The sequence below is a fragment of the Patella vulgata genome, chromosome 2, assembly GCF_932274485.2.
Source record: "Patella vulgata chromosome 2, xgPatVulg1.2, whole genome shotgun sequence".
Lineage (NCBI taxonomy): Eukaryota > Metazoa > Mollusca > Gastropoda > Patellidae > Patella > Patella vulgata.
Genome location: NC_065880.2, coordinates 12430098 through 12451821, shown reverse-complemented (window position 1 = coordinate 12451821; position 21724 = coordinate 12430098). Strand labels below are relative to the sequence as shown.

The 21724-nt window shown below is 35.9% G+C and overlaps 1 protein-coding gene across 1 annotated transcript in view; it reads right to left on the bottom strand.

Annotated features, from left to right (window-relative positions):
• LOC126812041 (uncharacterized) overlaps nt 1–21199 on the bottom strand; it is a 42096-nt gene extending 20897 nt beyond the window's left edge. Inside the window, exon 1 of the mRNA XM_050538213.2 lies at nt 20783–21199. The gene's annotated coding sequence lies outside the window, so the exon portion shown is untranslated. The remainder of the gene's footprint in view (nt 1–20782) is intronic.
• Between the last annotated feature and the right edge of the window lie 525 nt (nt 21200–21724).

The window sequence follows — 21724 nt, the reverse complement described above, 5'->3', positions numbered from 1 at the left end:
CCCATTAAATACAAACTTCGTGCCGTCTTTGTATATCACACCCAACCCCATTAAATACAAACTTCGTGCCGTGTTTGTATATCACACCCAACCCCATTAAATACAAACTTCTTGTCATGTTTTTATACCTCACCTAATCCAATTAAATACAATATATAATTTCCTTTTTTATCTATTCCTTTTTTTTCTTCATTGTTTTTCAATTTATTGTAATATTATGTAAACCGGGAGAGGGGTTTATATAGGCTTTGTCTGTTCTCCAATCCCCTCAGTTTCTGAATAAATATTGTTTATAAAAAAAAAATTGAATACAAACTTCATATTATGTTTGTATATCTACCCCAATTAGTACACACAATCTTCATGTTGTGATTATAAACCTCGCCCACATATTAAAGGGACAATAACACTCTTGCTGGCTTGAAAGCTCTAGAAAATAAATAATATCTCTATCTAAGTACTAGATGTTTAAGTGTCCTAACTGTTGTGTAAATTATCCATTACACCCTATTTTACTTGTCCAGAGGGTTCGAAAATATTTTAAATCGAAGTTTCATTTGAAAAGGTTTACGTTAGACGTTTCAAACCATTATGTTGAATTTTTCAAAATTTTTAAATAAGGTGTGTTAAGATGAAATTTGTATCATCAATTAATTGAAATATTCTAAAATAGTACAATTTGTTGACCAGAATAAAGATTGGGACATATTATTCAGTTACAACAAGAGTGGTATTGAGCCTTTAACCACATTAATTTCTGGATCCTTGTTTTGACGACCAGTTTGCCACAAATACCAATTAAATGTATATATATCTAGTGGAATTACAATGCAAAGTGGTAATCGAGTGGTATTGAGCCTTTAAATAAAGTCTGAATATTGGGACTATCGCCAACAATATTCATCATAATTTTATTGTCTCTCCCATTAACTAAATGCTCATTCATGTTTGAAATTCAGCGCTTCAATAATAGTTATATTAATTTCTCATATTGTAGTTATCTAAAAGTATTGGTAATTATATTTCAGAAATGATAAATATTTCTATCCAATATATCAAAATACCTTCTATAATTTATATATTCAAACATGTTCTTGTCACAGCTGTTAGTTTTATAACAAGCCCCAATGTCTCTTCTATAATGGGAGATAAAAACATACAAAGATAAAATTAGGTCTAACTGAAACAAAAAACAACCCAGCTTTTGTTTCTACATTGTGATATGCATGGAGTCATCTATTTAAAAGTTAGTTCTATCTTATATATATATATATTCATATTGACATATTTATTTTATTGATTATTATAACACAGCTGAATGTCTTGTTGGGTTTGTACCGATCAATATTCGATCTATGTTTTGCTGAGTGTACAAAATAAACCCGTATGAAACCTATATTATATTTTAACGACATGCAGTGAACTATCTAGTTTGCCCTTTTTTTAAATACATAATTGAAAATTTGTATTTGATTAACATGGTTAAGAGTTAAAGGTGAACTGGGTCTAGACCTTAAAACGAATTTCAAATGCCCTTTTGTTTCTTTCGAGCTTTTCACAAATATAATATATTTTCATTGTTTCGTACTTCATTAGCTGGCTATGTCGAGTATTGTGCAATCCAGTTTTCCATATGACGTAAGGCTTGTTTCCCATCTAGCCACGTGGAATAACAATAACATCCCTCCTGTTAGCTACAGATCTCCACAATTACCAAACATGATGCTGACCTCAACTTGCTACAGGTAACTACTAGACACGAAACATCCTCTTTTACACGGTAATTAACATAAATGAAATGAAATGGGGTTTAACGTCCTACTGTTCTGATCCAAACTGGGCTAATGAAGATGTGTATACGCCATACAGTGTGTTATGAGAAAAAATTTGGCCCGGACAGCGGCACTACGGCCTACTCTTATATCGAATTCCAACTGTCAAGGGATCTTTAACGTGCACGTCAATGTGTACACGGGACCTCGGTTTTTCGTCACATCCGAACGACTAGACAGCTGTCCTTGTCAGACCATCCGTCCTGCATCACTGACAAGAGGGGAATTACGCCGGAAAATCTGGATGAAGTTCGGTAATTAACAGAAGTAGTAGTAGTAGTAGTAGTAGTACATACGTTCTTTAACGTCAGCTTCCTCAAAAGTGATATCGCAGACAAGATCTAGGAGAGCCGAAAAATCACTATAATTAAAAATTACGCGGTACCAAGTAGCGTACCACGTTTGATTTACTATAGAAGCAGTAACATGAGCGTGGTATTTAGCCCCTACCCTATTTGGATGGATACGAGACGAATGTGGCTTGGAGATAGGGGCGCCTTCTCAATCTCGTGGGTTTAATCCGGGTACTCCGGTTTCCTCCCACAGGAAAGATCCCTGCGCGTGCGCTAAGATGATAAAAATGAAGATAAGACAAATTGTCTGCGATATCACCTTCGTTGGAAGCGGGCGTTAAATACTATAAGAACAACTCAACAACAAACCAATAATTCTTTATAAATAAGAATAGATGTATATGTACGATGGTATGACGAATTTTATTACCCTTCACTTGAATAAATCTATTCCATATTTGTTTATTTCTATTTCACGTCTATCAAAAAATCGATACTAGTCATTTGAAAGTCTATATAATATCCCCGTTAGAACGGGGTGGCGTCTTTACTGCGCTGCTACGGCGACGGAAAATGATCTCAGAGCGCGTCAAGAACGTCATACGCATATTAAAAGTGTGATGGTCGTCAATGATCGCCGAATCACGGCGTTAGTTTTGAGCATGTTTAAAACAAACGCCAAGGTTCTGCAATCTGACCTGGAAAACTGTGAGTACTCGATCTTTTTCAAGTTTGTAATTAGTAGGGACATATTCTCGCGCTGTGTTCACGTTTGCCGGCGACCTTGTGCATTTTCTGGTCGCAGCAGCGCAGTAAGGACGCCACCCCGGTCTGGCGGGGGCATAAACAATAACGTGTCTGTGGTAAGGCCTATTGGGTCTAATAAGTATAGGCCTATACACAATATGGCCATTCGGGTGGCTCGAAAAGTCGAACGCCGATGTACACATTTTGGTAATGTATGTAATTCGAAGAGTAGAAGATTATCAGCTTTTACAAATAAATGCGCCCCACTCTAAAACTCTAGCACGCTCAACTAAAAGCGTAAATCATTTAATTTTTAACTGACAAGTCTGTGATGTTCTAAGGGTAACTGGCATCCACTGTAAACAAGGATACCTGCGAGATATTGCAGTTTTCGATCCAATGACTTTCATACTGCTGTATTAATTTACAGTCACGCTGGCTCAGTGAGTAAGACGTTGGCTCGCCAGCCCGGGGGTGACTGAGAAAGTTCATTGGGATTTTTCGTATGTAATTCGGATGAGACGAAAAACGGAGGTCTCGTGTACATATTGGCGTCCACGTAAAAGAACCCTTGGCAGTTGGAATTCGATGTAAGAGTAAGACCGTAGTCTCACAACATACTTTAATATGTATGCCCGTCGTCATTATTCCTTTCGGTACAAAACAGTAGGACGTTAAACCCCATTTCATTTCATTTACAATAACACTGATGCCTGATCAATCTAGTAGTTTCCTAGGAGTGAACATTTTTAACAGTGAAATTTTGGTGGATTCGTATACTGCGTGTACCCACCAATACAATTTTTCATAACTGGCAATTTGTTGATTTACCCCATAGGTGATGCTGCCAAGAACCTTAAAGTCTTAAGTTTATTAAAATGTATTAGTGTTTCTAGAATTTTTCGTAACCGGTAATTCTTAGCCATAGTTATCGTTGCCAAGTATAGGTCGCTAAACCGCATTTCATATCTCCCTTATCGCCGCGAACGACAGATCCGATCATCCCGTTCTAAAATTCGTATTTGTTGGCTAATAAAGCAATTATTACACATTTATTTAATTTTACAAGGTGATGGTTGAGGACGGGAAGGGGTGGGAGGGGAGAAAGTACTATTCGAATACATAAAAATGGTGAAAGCTTTAAACGCTAGTCTTCCATTTAAAGGCTCAATACCACTCTTGTTGTAACTGAATAATATGTCCCAATCTTTATTCTGGTCAACAAATTGTACTATTTTAGAATATTTCAATTAATTGATGATACAAATTTCATCTTAACACACCTTATTTAAAAATTTTGAAAAATTCAACATAATGGTATGAAAAGTCTAACGTAAACCTTTTCAAATGAAACTTCAATTTAGAACCATTTTCGAACCCTCTGGACAAGTAAAATAGGATGTAATGGATAATTTACACAACAGGTAGGACACTTAAACATCTAGTACTTAGATAGAGATATTATTTATTTTCTGGAGCTTTGAAGCCAGCAAGAGTGTTATTGCCCCATTAAGCCTTTTGTCGAGATTGTTTCTAACTGGTCGGGTGTTTGATCCCTGCATTGGCCGAGTAAGTTCATCCAGATTTTCCGGCGTGTTTCTCCCTTGTCAATGGTGCAGGACAGAAGGAGTAACAAGAACAGCTGTCTAGTCGTTCGGATGGGACAAAAAAAACGAGGTCCCGTGAACACATTGGCGTGCACGTAAAAAATCCCTTGACAGTTGGAATTGGTAGATGGTAGTGCCGGTGTCTGGGCAAAATTTCCCTCATAGCACACTGTATGGCATATGCCCGTATTCATTAGCCCAGTTCGGAGCAGAACAGTTGAACGTTAAACCCCATTTCATTTCATTTCATTTCATTTGTTTCTGCTTGGGTGAGTCAAATTTTTGTTGATTTCAATATCTGTGTATAGCGGTAGCTAAAGACGGTAATCCATAGATATTATAAAATCGATTTTTGAAGCCAGGATTCTTTCTAACGAGTTCAGTACAGGTCTACAATTAGTGTTATTGGTAGATGTCGTGTGGGCAGGAAGTTACACAAACGGCCCAGAAATCTCTCCCTATATCGATCGCTACGACTTATAGATAATGACTACCGGCATGAACAAGCCAGGAACAAGGGGCTAGATCTATTTGTTAAGGCCAACTCAATTTTCGTTATGGTCGCTGTGAGATAATTAGGGTTAGGGCACGTGATTGTTGGCGAGATTGTAGGTTATACGGTTAGGTTAAGCGCTAGGTCCAGGGTTAGGGTTAGGGTTGGGATTAGCGCTAGCCCTGTTTACATCTCGTGACCTTGATCAAAATTATAGATCCAACCCCCAGAAACAAGATCAGAACATATTACTTGTCCTTCAAATTTTGTTTTTGAACGAAAGAAAAAAAAACAACGACGGGTTTTTACATGGAAATGTTCCCGTTTGTCTGCTGTGCGCCTAAATGTAGGGGGGGGGGGTTGAATGGCCGAATTGTTAGCACGTGCTCGCTGTATCATGAGGCCTGTCATGGAGTCAACTGGCGTGAATCCCCGGTTGTACGTGACAAGGAGTAGGGCTGTCTGTCCAACCTCGTAGGTTTCTCCGGGTCCTCCGGTTTCCTCCCACTGCTAAAGTCCCCTACGCGCAAGCGAATTACTGAAATAAAATTAAACTATATGTTAGTCCTGAAATGACATAGTCTGTGTCGAATGGACGTTAAACCCAATTTATATCTCTCTCTCTCTCTCTCTCTCTCTCTCGCGCTATAAATGTATACGATAAGTCAAGTTCCAATTATTTTCACCGGACACCGGTCAATAAAATGAGAAGAAAGGATCGTCCTGGTTACTGATTGCCAAACATTTTGACGTGTCAAAGGGCAGCTGACAAGCTTCCTAAGGGAAGTTATCGGGCATCTATAGAGAGTTGCTAGGTATAATACTCTATGATCAATACACGTCTCTAAGAAAACAGGAATACAGGTTAACAAGATACGGCGGTTGTCATATCCCCTTAGAAACAGAACATTTTATAACAAGAAGAACATCTTCGTAAAACTCCGACGTGGTTTCCCCTTGTCAGTGGTGTAGAACGGAGGGCCTGACAAGGACAGCTGTCTAGTCCTTCGGATGATACGAAAAACCGAGGTCCCGTGTATACATTGGAATGTACGTAAAAGATCCCTTGGCAGTTGGAATTCGATATAAGAGTAGGCGATAGTGCCGCTGCCCGGGCAAAATATCCCTCATAGCACACTGTATGGCGTATGCCCGTCTTCATTAGCCCAGGTTAGGAGTAGAACAGTAGGACGTTAAACCCCATTTCATTTCATTTCTTCGTAAAACTTTGAATTATTTTTCGAGATCTGCATTACAAACATATAATGAATACAGTACAGTCACTACAAAAAAGCAACGTACTGAGTTCTAACTCTAAATGGTTTGCCAGGCGACGAAACAACCAATAGCTGTCTCGGCAAAAATACCCAACAGTAACCTACATTGAATGGTGTATACGACCCATCTTCATTAGCACGGCTGTTGCATAAACATGAGACGTTAAGCCCCATTTCATTTCATTTCTAATGAAACAGATCTGCCTATTGTAGGTCATTCTTCGGGCCTTAAATGTTATATAAACTATTAATTAGACATTTATTAACATGGCAAGAACATAATCAACTCTAGATGCCATCTGACGGGTACGATTTTAAACAGATTTGAACTCGATCTGCGATTAAACCAACGGCTGTTCATGATTAACCGTAAAACTGGATAATTGAGACTGTATTTATTATCGTCACAACTGTAACAATGACAATCGAGGCTACAGTGTTTATCGGCTCAGAGTGAAGTAATTTGACTGAAATTTTCAGCATATTCTCTTCACGTTATCTATTTTTTTTTTAAACTATTATATTGAGAACTCAGAGTGAAGTAATTTGACTGAAATTTTCAGCATATTCTCTTTACATTATCTATCTTTTAACTATTATAGCGAGAACTCAGAGTGAAGAAATTTGACTGAAATTTTCAGCATATTCTCTTTACATTATCTAGTTTTTAACTATTATAGCGAGAACTGTCAGCTCTTTATCTAATCTTCCATAATGGCACTTTAACTATTGCAGGAGACACAGACATCTTATCAAACTACCAGTGATAACAGACATATTTCATATGGTATAGGTAAATATTATTGTATTAATAAATCGGGGGTTCAAGTTGTAGGCCTATAGTTCATATAACACATTCTTGTCTGGGAAGTGTATAAAAATACCAACCTAATAATAAGTTTCCGAGGTATTATTTACCATGATTTGACGTGAGGTTATGATGATTCATTGAAAATAGTGTTGGTTTGTTATGTTTGTATTTTTATGATCTTGTCTTGAGTTATGAGCAATCATAATATTCAGGCGTCTTACACCGCTACCCTGGATCGAAAAAACTACACCCAGTGTGCACATTGTTGTACACGTAATAGATCCTTTGGCAGTTTGAATTCGATGTAAGAGTTGTCTATAGCATCGCTGACTGGGAAAAATGTGCCCATGGCCTGAATACTTATTGGAAATAAACTATTATTATTATTATTATAATTAGTCTTCCGCCCGCCTTGATCACAACAGATGTAAAATGTCATCAGAATTTGATATATATTGTTTGTAAGAAATGATGCTTTAAATTTCAGTAGGGTTCAGGCAATGGTGTAGGATCGTGGGTCTGACAATGAACATCGGCTATAGTAATTCGGATGGGACGAAAAAACAAGGTCCCGTGCACACGATGGAGTGCACGTAAAATAACCCTTGGCAGTTTGAAGAGTTTGCCAAAAACTGATGAAATACACTTTTCATTCAAATCAAGTAGGGCAGCTTGTACAACTAAGTTAACAGCAATAATTTCAATTAAAAAACATACTATTTATTTCACTCTAAGGCAATAGTAATCGCTACTTCAATGATGGTTGCCAGGGCGCCTCATCCCCTCTTCCACCCTCTCCGCACGGTCACGTCTAGATATTAAGGCCATCTGCAGGTTTCATCAAGGTCACGAGATGTAAACAGGATGAGAGCACGTGATTGTTGCCGAGGATTGTGGATTAGGGTTAGGTTAAGGGTTAGGGCAAAGTCTTGGTATATGGTTAGCGTTAGTGCTATCCCTGTTTACATCTCGTGACCTCGACGAAATATGCAGGTGACCTTAATATTTAGATCTAACCCTCTATGTGCGTCACAAATCTCTGCTCGAATCCGCAATTTAATGATAAACTTGATGTTGTTTTAATCTCCTGCTGTTTTGTATATAACAGATATTATATAAGAGTGTATATATAGATTATATAATATACAGCTGAGATAACTTTTATTATTCTTCTTAATAACAATGTCTATATAATACCCAGTATGTGTTTACTTATATGACGTATATTACATTGTTTATCTTGTCTACAATATCACACTTGGTGGAAGTGGGCGTAAAACTCCCGGAACGAACGAACGAACTTTGTGCGTATAATAGTATTACCTTTCATAATAAATAATGATATATTAATATATCACTGTGATTAATTAATATTAATTAGTTTCATATTACTTAAAGATACATTATGTAAGATTAAGATGAAGAGCTGACCATTCTTGCTATATATAATAGCTCAAAAATAGATAATTTAAAATGCAAATATTGAAAATTTAATTCAAATTAGGCTACTTTATTCTGGGCCAAGTTATTACGGTTTGTAGTTTGGACAAGATGTGTGCAAAGTGGTAACCAGGGCACTGGTATATTCGAGACATAGCCTCGCTTTTCTATTTTTAAATTAAATTTTTAAATGGCGAACCGTTCTAATCTAGTTACAATCTCGAGTGTCCGATGCCATGAAGAGTTGAGTATGATCTTGTTTTGTTAATAAAGGTCTAATTAATAGTTTGTATAACATGTCAGGCCAAAAGAAAGACCTGCAATAAGCAGATTTACCTCTTGCATGATGTATGTTTAACAACGCTCATTAATATTCATATTATTATATAGGAGTGTACAAAAAATGTACATATTATTATTATGATATATAATATATACGGCTGTACCAAAAATATGTAATTAATTTTTCTGTATATTAAAACACATCCTTGAATGTATAATCACCGTATGTTTCACAGTCAATGGGAGACGTTGGCTCGTTACCCTAGAGGTTCCGTGTTCGATCCCTGCATTGACCGAGAAAGTTTATCAGATTTTCCGGCGTGGTCTCCCCTTGTCAATGGTGTTTGTTCGGATGGGACCCGAGATCCCGTGTACATATTGGCGTGCACGTAAAACACCCCTTGGCAGTTGGAATTCGATATAAGAGTAGTTCGTAATGCTGCTGCTTGGTGTATGGTGTATATCCGCCTTCATTGGCCCATTCGGAGCAGAACAGTAGGACGGTAAACCCTGTTAAAAGTGGGTGGGGATAGATCAGCGTAATTCAATCTTTAATTTGCATCTAAGTCAAAATGTTACTGTATGTATGATATATCGTGCGTGGGCCGTCTTAGTGAAATTGACATAAAAAAACAATATTTGCCAGATGTTACCCAGTTAATCTGTAATATCGTTCGATATGGATTAAATGACATGTGATTTTTTAACTGACGTAAATACAATAATAACATTATTGTTACGTGAAAAGCATTTTATGATAAAAATCAAAACTGATATGATATCATGTAAAAACCGATTTATATGAAATTCAATTTAAAATTCTTCCATCACAAATCATGGTGGGACAATCAGGACAGTTGTCTGGGATTCTCTTCAGAAAAATACGAAACTATGATTAATAAACAAACAAATACCATTCTGACCTATTGAACCCGCGGGTCAGTTAATGTTTACAGTGTATTTGGCTGTGTCTGGAATTTCTAACCTCATTGATAAATTATAGTTGTCGGCGCAACTAAGATATATATGTATGTAGCCAACAAATTTCGTAATAATAACAAGAGTCGCCAATATATATATATAATACAGAGTTTCATGTTTACGTTTAAAACGAGGTCCCATGTACATATTGGCACGTAAAAAAATCCCTTGACAGTTGGAATTCGATATAAGAGTAGGCCGTAGTGCCGCTGTCCGGGCAAAATTTCCCTCGTAGTACATTGTATAGCGTATGCCCGTCTTCATTAGCCCAGTCCGGAGCAGAACAGTAGGACGTTAAACCCCATTTCATTTTATTTCATTTATGTTTACGTTTAGTGTACCTTGGTTAGTGCTAAATGATAAGGCCAGCTCAATTTTTCTTCATAGGCCACGAGATGTAAACAGGGCTAGCGCTAATCCCAACCTTAATCCTAACCCTGCACTATGGTTAGTGCTAAATGATAAGGCCAGCTCAATTTTTCTTCATAGGCCACGAGATGTAAACAGGGCTAGCGCTAATCCCAACCTTAATCCTAACCCTGCACCTAGCCCCAATGCTCACCTAACCTACAATTTCGCCAACAATCACGTGCCCTAACCTGATTTACATCTCAACAACCTTGACAAAAATTGAGCTGACCTTAACAAATAGATTTAGCATTAGGCCTATATATCGTGTCGGTTTTTAACCAGATGACAGTACGTCTACATTAATAGTGGATTAATTGAGGTTCTAGCTTGTTCTCATCCAATGGGTTATTTACTGACCAGAGCATGAAAGTTCCCTTGCGCACCAGAACTGTTATTAGTTAATAATTGTATGGTAGTAGTTCCCAATTGCCCAGACTCGATTACCACTTTGCATTGTAATTCCATTAGATATATATACATTTAATTGGTATTTGTGGCAAACTGGTCGTCAAAACAAGGGTCCAGAAATTAATGTGGTTAAAGGCTCAATACCACTCTTGTTGTAACTGAATAATATGTCCCAATCTTTATTCTGGTCAACAAATTGTACTATTTTACAATATTCCAATTAGTTGATGATACAAATTTCATCTTAACACACCTAATTTAAAAAATTGGAAAAAATCAACTAAATGATTTGGAAAGCCTGACGTAAAGCTTTTCAAATGTGACTTGGATTTAAAAATATTTTTGAACCCTTTGGACAAGTAAAATAGGATTTAATGGATAATTTACACAACAGGTAGGACACTCACACATCTAGTACTTAGAATAGGGCTATTTTTTTTATTTTCTGGAGCTGTCAAGCCAGAAAGAGTGTTATTGTCCCTTTAATGTGGTTAAATTGAGATAAGGTGTCGACAATGAAACGGGAATATATTGAAAATTTCAGTCAAATTACTTTATTCTGAGCGAAGTTTTGAATGTTGGAAGTTTTCATAAGAATAGCGTAGTCTCGATTTTCATTTCTACCACTGTTCGGATAATAAAGAGAAAGAGAGAGAGAGAGAAATGGTGTTTTACGTCCACTCGACACAAACTAGGTCATTTCGGGACTAACATATGGTTTAATTTTATTTCAATAATTCGCTTGCGCGTAGGGGTCTTTAGCAGTGGGAGGAAACCGGAGGACCCGGAAAAAACCCACGAGGTTGGACAGCCGGATAATAAACGAAATGAAATGAAATGGGGTTTAACGTAACGCTCTGATTGGGCTAATTAAAACGGTCGATAATAAAGAAAAGCTCGATTATCCATTTTTAAATTAAATTATTACATGCCGATGGTATTTCAATCCATTTAAAATCGCGACCATCCGATGGTCTAGAGAGTTGATTATTTGTTTTTCATGTGAATAAATGTTAATAATTTATATAACTTCAATAGGCAGATTATAATGCAATTCTAATGACATCACGGAGGACGAACTATGTCAACTGGCGGAAACGAATTGGGCTATTTATATGAGAGAGAGAGAGAGAGAGAGATGGAGTTTAACATCCACTCGACACAACTGGGTCATTTCGGGAATAACATAAGGTTAAATTTGTTTTCAACAATTCGCATGCGTGTAGGGGTCTTTAGCAGTGGGAGGAAACCGAAGAAAACCCACGAGGTCGAACAGGCGACTCTACTCCTTGTCACGTACAACCCGGGAATCGAAACCACGCCAGTCGACTCAATGGCAGACTTTATGATACAGCGCGCGCACGCTAACCATTCAGCCATCCAACCCCCCATCTGTTCTAAGTGTTTGTATATATACCCCAAATACAATCTTCATAATGTGTTTGAATATCTGTTCTTAGCGTTTAACGTCCGCTTCCACCATTCGGCCATCCAACCCCCCTCCCCCCCCCCCCCGCTATTTATGTAAACACTCATCTTCTGGGAGAATCATATGTACAGGCGGTACATCAATAAATTCTAGTAAACAACTTACAGATATATATCCTCTGGCCAATAATCATATCAGCCATTGCTCTTATACAAACTGTTTTTCTATCTAAAAGCGTAAGGCGGTTATAATGAATGGGGAAATAGAATTAGCCTATTTATTTGCTACGGTCCATCATTCATTCAGAAATTTCACTTTTATTTGTCGTATTTGAAAAGTAAACAATCAGCCTAAATGGCCCATCTGTTACACAATAATTATAGTTTAGGTTATCAATAGATTTTAAACATGCATTATGTAAGAGTTAACTATGCCTATTGCAGGTCTCTCATTTGGCCTCACATGTTATATAAATTATGAATCATACATTTATGCACATGGCAAGTCCATAATCAACTCTCTAGAAAGTCGGCTGGTTGTGTTTTGAAAGGATTGAAACAGGATCGTCATTTAATATATTAATATATTAATTGTTTATCATCGTAACAACGGTAGTAATGAAAATCGATTGACGCTGTTCTTCAAACGTTCTATTTTTAAACTATTATAGCGATAACTATCGGATCTTATCTAAATCTCACGTAATCATGCATGTTTAATGTAAAATACGAAATTGACGCAAGTGCGATTTGTGGTGTTGTTAACATTGGTGAACCATTGGTCGACACTAGTCATTGCTGTGTTACTGCCCAGTCCAATAATCTATTAATATCCGTCATGTCGTGACCTTTGGGAAAACCCCATAAATAATTGTTTTTAAAAGGGGTATTGCCAAATATTAGAATTGATACCCAAGCTGACATGGTATGCTGTCGGTGCTCTATAATAGCCCACCAAATAAGGCAGTTCTTTGGTTTTCATCCTTAATTCGATCGAACATTATTATCGGGGCGATAATGTTAAAATGAAATGGGGATAAACGTCGCAGTTTTATGCACCAACAAAGGAGATATCGTAATTTCTATTGTACTGTAGTGCAATATCCCAGTGTCAACAAATTCGAAATGGGGTTTAACGTCTTAATGTTCTGCACCGACGGGGTTAACAAAAGCAGACAAACGCCATGTATTGTACTATAAAGACAAATTCTGATCATTTAGGTGCATACATGTATAGGATCACACTGATATGAGTGAATATTCGCTAGGCCGCTACAATCACTGATAAGGATGACATCGATGTGACTTAATATTTACTTTTTTCTTCCGTCAAATTAAATTCTAAAACATTTTTTTCATTTATAAGAAAAATGAATAAAGACGTTTGAATTATTTGTAGGTAAAAATCATTTCCTATTTAGTGTAAATGGGTATTAAAATAGGTAAAATTCACCATTTAGCCCGAATTAGTAACGTCTTATGTAAACAATGCACGCGCTATCGAGCCAATGATTGACGCCGCGTGATGTGACGTCACGTGTCGAAAGAGTCATCTGTTACAGAGATATTAGAAGATCTCTGTTAAACAGATTGGTATAGGATTAGAGTGGAGTGAGCCAAAACGGCGTTATTGTCATGAATGTAGGAGATAATAAATATTCTCTATGCTAGTAGGGTGGAGGGGGCGACCGCCTAGCCCCCCCCCCCACTGATCCTCCGGATACGTGCCTGAAAAAGTTCTGTACATAGCAAACTATACCTGTTAAGTTCTTACATTGTTAGAGCATTTATATACATTCCATATAATCCATAGAATAAATATTAACTATTTACAGCGCGGTTTTATAACTGTATTTTTATTTCTTATTTAACAGATCAAATGTTACCATCTAATTATAATATTCTTTTTTTTTAATATCTAAACGTGATTGATTTATTTAATAATATAGTTGTGTTTTTATTTCTTATTTAACAGATCAAATGTTACCATCAAATTATAATATTCCCTTTTTTTTAATATCTAAACGTAATTGTCTAATTTAAAAATATAGATATAGAACATCCAATAAATAAATATTATCTCCTCGGAGTTAGTTTTTTTATTTATAAATAAACAGACAAAATGGTGCCATTATATTATTTAAAGGAGCTCAATTGAATGGCGATCTCTAGCGTCTGGTTATTCCAGTCTACAGGGATAGTATTTATTACGCATGCTCTCCGGATAAGAATATGTCGTCACCGTTTGACATGACTTGTGGAATATGTCTAGATTTGCTCTTCGAGCCCCTTGTTACAAATGGCGCTGAAACGTATTATAGTACACGAAAAATGTTTATTTTGTCTTAAATATTGGATATCAGAAACCCACCTTTTCCCGGTAAGATAACAACATCACTGTTGATTTAAATTGACAAATAATTCGTGTTTTCAATGTCGAAGATTTTAGATGATATTGAGTTAAAGACTACTTTAAGGGTATGTAGAAAAGGTAAGTAATATCACATGGAATTATCTTGTTAAAACTGTCAATATTTTCCCACACTTTCTAATTTCTGTTAACCTTGTCTTCAGTTTAATTAAAACCATATGACCCGTTTGATTACGATTAACCATATCAGCCCTGATAAACTCGCATACTGACAGGCTCACTGGACATTGTATAACACAAATTGACCTTAATGAGAACCATGCACAATCAACTTAATAGTTCATGCTCGAGAGATGAAGATTTTTCAGCACAGAGAGAGAGAGAGAGAGAGAGAGAGAGAGAGAATTTTATTTCAATAATTTTCTTGAGCAGTGGGGCAAGACCGAAGGGCCCATAGAAATCCCTAATCCTAACAGTCCTGATTAGACCGTTCGCTCCCCCCCCCCCCCTCTTCCATCCCCCACACACCTTACTTAGAACATTGCACATAAACTTAGTTGACGATTCAATTGTTCGATTGGCACCAAGGCTGTCTGGGCTGGTCAAAATGTTTTGTCCTGTTTAGTGAAGATTGTGGTTTGTTTGGAGGGGTATCTCTCAACATAAATAGGGACGCTAGACTTTGCAGATATGAAGATTTAATATTTAACGGAAGATGTATTTATCAGTAATAACAAAATAGGGCATTCGATGTAAACTATAGCGTGACCCCAACTTATACCGTAACGATCTAAAGCGCAAACCCCCACAATCCAAAAACATGCACTGTAATATGGGGCAGACGATGCTCTTTAAAACTTTGACCTCTGGTCGCCAGTACTCCCCTTGGTGGATATGGACGTAAACTCCAGGAACGAACGAACAAACGTCATTACTCTTCTTGTCAAAAGAGACTTGACAATCTACACAAACAGTCGCAGGTTCAATAAACGGCCTTACTCTTCTTGTCAAAAGAGACTTGACAATCTACAAACAGTCGTAGGTTCAATAAACGGCCTTTGTTTGTAAACGGGAGAAAGTAATCAAGGTTGTGAATTAGATACACGAAAGGCTATCTAGATTGCTTCAAAGTCTAACGGGGACCCCCAGCTGTCATTGTATTTCTTCTTCATCCTAAGACAACAACACGACGACAAACATTGTCAAACTGAATTATAATGGTGGTCCAAAACAATAATTGTGGCAAATTGAATTCAAGATTTCTCAAAAATTAATTAAATTGAATTAGGTTTACTCAGGATAGTCTATAATATATATTTCAAATTACTATAAATCACACTTATAGACGTTGTCTGAGATTAGCCTATAGTATATATTTCAAATCACTATAAATCACACATATAGACGTTGTCTTAGGGTAGCCTACAAATCACACATGAACAATAACACTCTGGCTGGGTTGACAGCTCCAGAAAATAAAAAAATAGCCTTATTTTACTTCTCCAGAGGGTTCAAAAATATTTTAAAATCCAAGTCACATTTGAAAAGCTTTACGTCAGGCTTTTCAAATCATTTAGTTGAATTTTTCCAATTTTTTAAATTAGGTGTGTTAAGATGAAGTTTTTATCATCAATTAATTGGAATATTGTAAAATAGTACAATTTGTTGACCAGAATAAAGATTGAGACATATTATTCAGTTACAACAAGAGTGGTATTGAGTCTGTAGTATATATTTCAAATTACTATAAATTACACATATAGGCGTTGTCTTAGGATAGATATAGTACTTCAATTTTAGGATAGGCTATATTATATATTTCAAATTACTACAAACCACACTTATAGACGTATAACAGCATAATGCAATACATGTATTTTAAATTACATGAAGGACAAATTTGTCGTATTTGGTTTTCTTCTAAAATTAAAGAACAAAAATACTAAAGTAGAATGTAATGTCGTATAAATGCCGCCATTTTTATATATGTTTGTGAACGTTCAGTACAAACTTCATATCTTAAGAACTTGTGAAATGAAATCTATTCAAATAGTGTTTACTATTCTAAATTGCCTTTCTTTTTTTTTCAAATTAATAAGATTGATGAATATCAACTTGAGGATTGAATAACAGCTTTATGGTAACTTTATGAAGATAGTACTGTAGTACCATTTTATAAGCTATTTAATAATGAAGTTTATATCTCGATAGATTCAATTTTTTTAATAATGAATTATTTATCTCGACAGATTCTATCTTATTCTCAACCTATAGAACGTCTTTATTAGAGCATCGCTCTTTATCGCCACCATCTGTATGCACCTCGAGAAGAATGTTTAAAAAGACTATCTGATCATTAAATAAATATCAATATAATTCTCTTTAACTATATGTATACCAGCAAACAATTATTTACCCATTAACCAAATTTAATTCAAGTCATAAGCTTATACAATTTCTTATAGATGACTATTTATACATTCCTTTGTAGGTCTGTATAAAATTCAAGATTATAAAGAGAGAGAGAGAGAGAGAGAGAGAGGGGGGGGGGGCGGGGTATTTAGCAAAGGGAGGAAACCGGAAGACCCTACTCCTTGTCACGTACAACCGGGGATTCGAAACCACGCCAGTTGACTCAATGACAGGCCTTATGATACAGCGTGCACGTGCTAACCATTCGACCATCCACCCCCCGCCCCCAAGATTGTAAAAGGGATCTTATAGAATGATTAATCGCTGTATACACTTCGTAAAGACAGCATATTTTTTAATTTGAATCTTTATGATAGTTTAAAGGGGCTAAATCGCTAATATTCGGGAGCTAGAAATTGACATAAATGGGTCGCAACGCACATATGAATGCGTATTAACTGATTTACATTCAATCAAATCAGTTTTGTTCGGCGAAATACGCGAGAAGTCTCAATCGAATGGCAATCTCCAGCGTCTGGTTATTCCAGTCTTCACCGATAGTATTTATTGCACATGCTCTCCAGATAAGTATACGGCGTCACCATTTGACATGACTTGTGAAATATGTCTAGCCTCGTTCTTCGAGCCCCTAGTTACAAAAGGCGGTGAAACGCATTCTGGTACACGATTCGTGTACCAATGCTAAAATGTTTATTTTGTCTTAAATATTGGATATCAGAAGCCCATCTTTTCCTGGTAAGATCACAACATCCATATTAATTTAAATTGACAAATAATTCGCGTTTTTAATGTGGAAGACTGTGGATGATATTGAGTTAAAGACTTAGCTACTTTAATTGCTTTAATATCATTAATATTATACAAATAGATATTTTTGGTGATTACTTTTCCCCATCAAATCAATTTGTAATTCAAAACTCCAAGCATAGGATAAATGCGCATGTCGAATCTCATCAATCTAAAAGCAAGGAAACAATTCGTGTAGGTCACGTGTAGGTCACGTAAGCTATTAAATCGCTATTAATATTAATAATTATTTTAAAACGAGTTATCTTAACAACAAGTTTCTTTAGAATGACTATTTATAGTGGAAACAATTTGATTTGTTATGATTCATTAATATAACTGAATTATCAGCAAACCAACAACAATTCAAGTTGAAAGTTAGCTCAGGAAATAATCATATTACGAGCGTATCTTCTGTAATGAAACCAAGCGTAAAAACGTTATTCTACGTGTTCCTTGTTGATGTAATGATATAGCCATTATCAAACACTTGGTGAAAACACGATCGGATAGAGTCGTTTGTTGGGATAATCAGTAATATGATAAAGACCTAATTTTCTCCCTAACCGTCCACAAAAGAGCTGCCTTAAATGGTGAATGGAGATTATTTTGAAACCGTTATAGGTTTCAATGATGTTGCATCTAAGGCCCAGAGAATGAATGGTTGATATCAGGACAGACTTTCAAACACAGCTCAAAGCATTTAAGATCTTGAACAGATGGCCAAATGATTTCAAAATATCATGGAAAACTATAGTCCCTTATGCACTTATTACAAGCAAGTTCCACAGTTTAACAGAAACTATACACCCATATCCGTCTCTGGTGGTCATGGGCTCATAATATATATTCGTCGCGTTTCTTGCGAACCGACGAATCTGATATATTTAAGTATTGAGAATTATGTGTTTGAAATTTGCGTTCTGTTGTTATATATGTGTCCATCAAATAATAACATTTATTTGTGATTTAATATTTCATACATATACACCAGGACATGGAATGGAGGCGTGCCTACAACACCGTCGATCAGATAACTTTCACAACCGATCATAATGGAAACATTGGCCTAAATAGCATTTTTCAAAAACAAAAGGGAAGCTATGTTTCAATTTACAGTCGTTGTTTGATGCGGTTTTTGTGCATTCGACTAGAGTGAAAGGGCATCGGTTCTTTATAACAGCAGAACACGATTCGTCATGTTGCATTGCCTTTGTGAAACATTCTACGAGAAAGTTGTTTATTATTAATTAATATTCATCTTTGATATACTATACTTTTACATCTTTTTTATTTAGCCTACTATTATAAAGTTTCTTGAGAGAGAGAGAGAGAGAGAGAGAGAGGTGGGGGTTAACGTCCACTCGACACGAACTAGGTCATTTCGGGACTAACATATGGTTCAATTTTATTTCAATAAATCACTTGCGCGTTTAGCAGTGGGAGGAAACCGGAGGACCCAGAGAAAATCCACGTGGTTGGACAAGCGACCCTACTCCTTGTCACGTACAAACGACGAATATAAATATATAAAAATTCCTCTAATGAAAGAAATACAGGACTTTAAAGGTTGTTTTTGTAATGCTTATTGCGACGAATGTACGAAAAAATCGATTGACTTATAACGGCGATGCAATCTGTCAGAAGAAAAGGTCTTTTTTCTTTGGCCATAAAGTATTTGTGACGGTAGTTAAGAAGACATTTCTCTAATTGAGAATACAGAATTAGGGCGATAAGAAGATTCAGTGGTGCAGGATAATAACTCATATTGTCTACACTTGATTTCCTTTTATTACACTAAAGCTTTATATGACTCATTGAAGTGGTCCGCAAATCAATGGACGGACCAATTCAGTAACATGGCCCCGAGATACATATACAATAAAGACATTTTCCTAGCAGTAATTATAAAACCCAGGAACTCACCGTATATTATTAATAGACCAAAATCTCTTCTGTTAAATGCACGACTTCTGACGGTCAAATATATGGACATATTATTTATTTGTCTTGTCATTTTTTATGCCTGGTGTGACTAGATGCTCGAGGCAAAAATGAATATTCTTTTATCTATTGTACATGGTGATGCATGTGCCAATAATCACCATTCTCTTTTCTTTGTTGTTGTTGTTGTTTATTAAAATTTTAACTCCCAATAAATACATTGTATATGATATTGGGGATGACTTAATTCCAATTATTTACATATGAAGACGTCACTGAATTTTAACGTCCAATACATTGAATATGATATTGGGGATGATTTAATTAAAATTATTTACATATGAAGGCGTCGCTGAATTTTAATGTCCAATACATTGAATATGATATTGGGGATGATTTAATTAAAATTATTTACATATGAAGACGTCATTGAATTTTAAAGAGAGGGTTTATACCGTAAATACAAACTAAGAAGATTATCGCTTTTGTTTTTATATGTGTAAATGTTTACTTTGTTTTATTTAAATAGATGTCGAAATACAATATTTGCTTTTAGTTTATCTAAACAATTATACTTTTAAAGGATGACGTATTTCAGGCATACAGATCACAATATGAAGTTTGTTCTACGACTAAAATATCTAGCACTTTAGCTATACTGCTGCTTTAAGGAGAAAGGGGTGTATTACTTGTATTTCAATAGTTTCATGTCTCCGATGTGTTAATTCTGTCCCATTGGATGCCAAACATTACAGCTTTGCCTAAACAAAGACACAAACGATGCAAGTACAAAGGAAGGAATTTGACTCATCCTTGGGGTTATCCCAGCCCGCTGATGTTAGTGTGTGCTTAAAACGTCCATTGTCTCAAATATAACCATAAAACACAATAAAAATATCCTATTTTACAATTTCAAAATATCAAATTACTAAAAGCCAACATCTGTAGTTAAATACATATTCTAAGGACACACTGACATGTAAATTTTAAGAATATATGATGAAATTTGAGTCAGTTAAGTTTTAAAAAAAAACCCAACAAAATAACATCATATCAGAACGTTGATCCCATTTAATTATTTATTCCATTAATATTTCAGGAATAAGTACATTGATTAATTAAAAGGGAGAGCATTTAAAAATGGAGGAAGCCTCACAATGCATCCATTTACCGTTATCTTCCGTCTTATAACATCCCCAAAGCAAAGATAAATTTGGATAAATCGAGTATTTACTGACCTTGATAAGGCTTCGTGTAGCGATGTCATTTTCATGTCTGTGATATTATGTTCTCCAATCGAATGCCATCAAAAAGAAAGCATCTTGTAAAATCCACACTCGGCTTGTTATTGAAAAGACTTCTAGTATTATAAACGTTAACCGCGGCCAACGTTATGGCAAGCCACACACAAAATCAATAGGCTTCGTTGATACAAGGCAAAATGTACTGTAGACTGACTGCTACACACAGAGCAAATGTAGGAAGATACGTCACATTCAGCTGTTACAGACCCCAATCAATAAGAAAGCCTGCTAGTTTTCTATCCCGATCTTTTTTAAGCCGCAAAGTTTGTTCATGGGGTGCCGCCTAACGTTCTCCGTTAAGTTCTGCATTAGCTGTTAAATCCAACAAGGAAGGAAACGAAGAACTTAATATACGACTTCCCACTCTGACACTATTAAGTGCGTTTATCGCAGGACCTGAGAGATTTCTATAACTTACTGAGCCTATAGGTACATATAAATCATTGATCATTAATTATATAACTCCACCGTACTTTCAATTTGATTGTAAAGAGATTTAGATACTGTTATACTATATAGCTGTCATCATTCCGTTTAAAGAGATTTATGATGTAATCCCCATAATTACATAGATGTATAACTTGGCTATTTTAATAATGATACAGCCAGTGGCATTATAAAGACATAAACTATCGATGATCTGCACCAGGGCTTAAGGTCTAATGAAATTCAGTTTATATATTTAAATAATTCATAAGACAATTTTGTTCATAGAGATACCTACAATTCAGAAAAACACCCCAAGGGACAATTTATTGTCATATCGACAGATCATGAGTGTAATTCATAAAAAAGTGCGATTTTGTTCATAGGGACACCCACAATTTAGAAAATCACCTCAAGGGAAGGTTTATTGTCATATTTACAGATGATGAG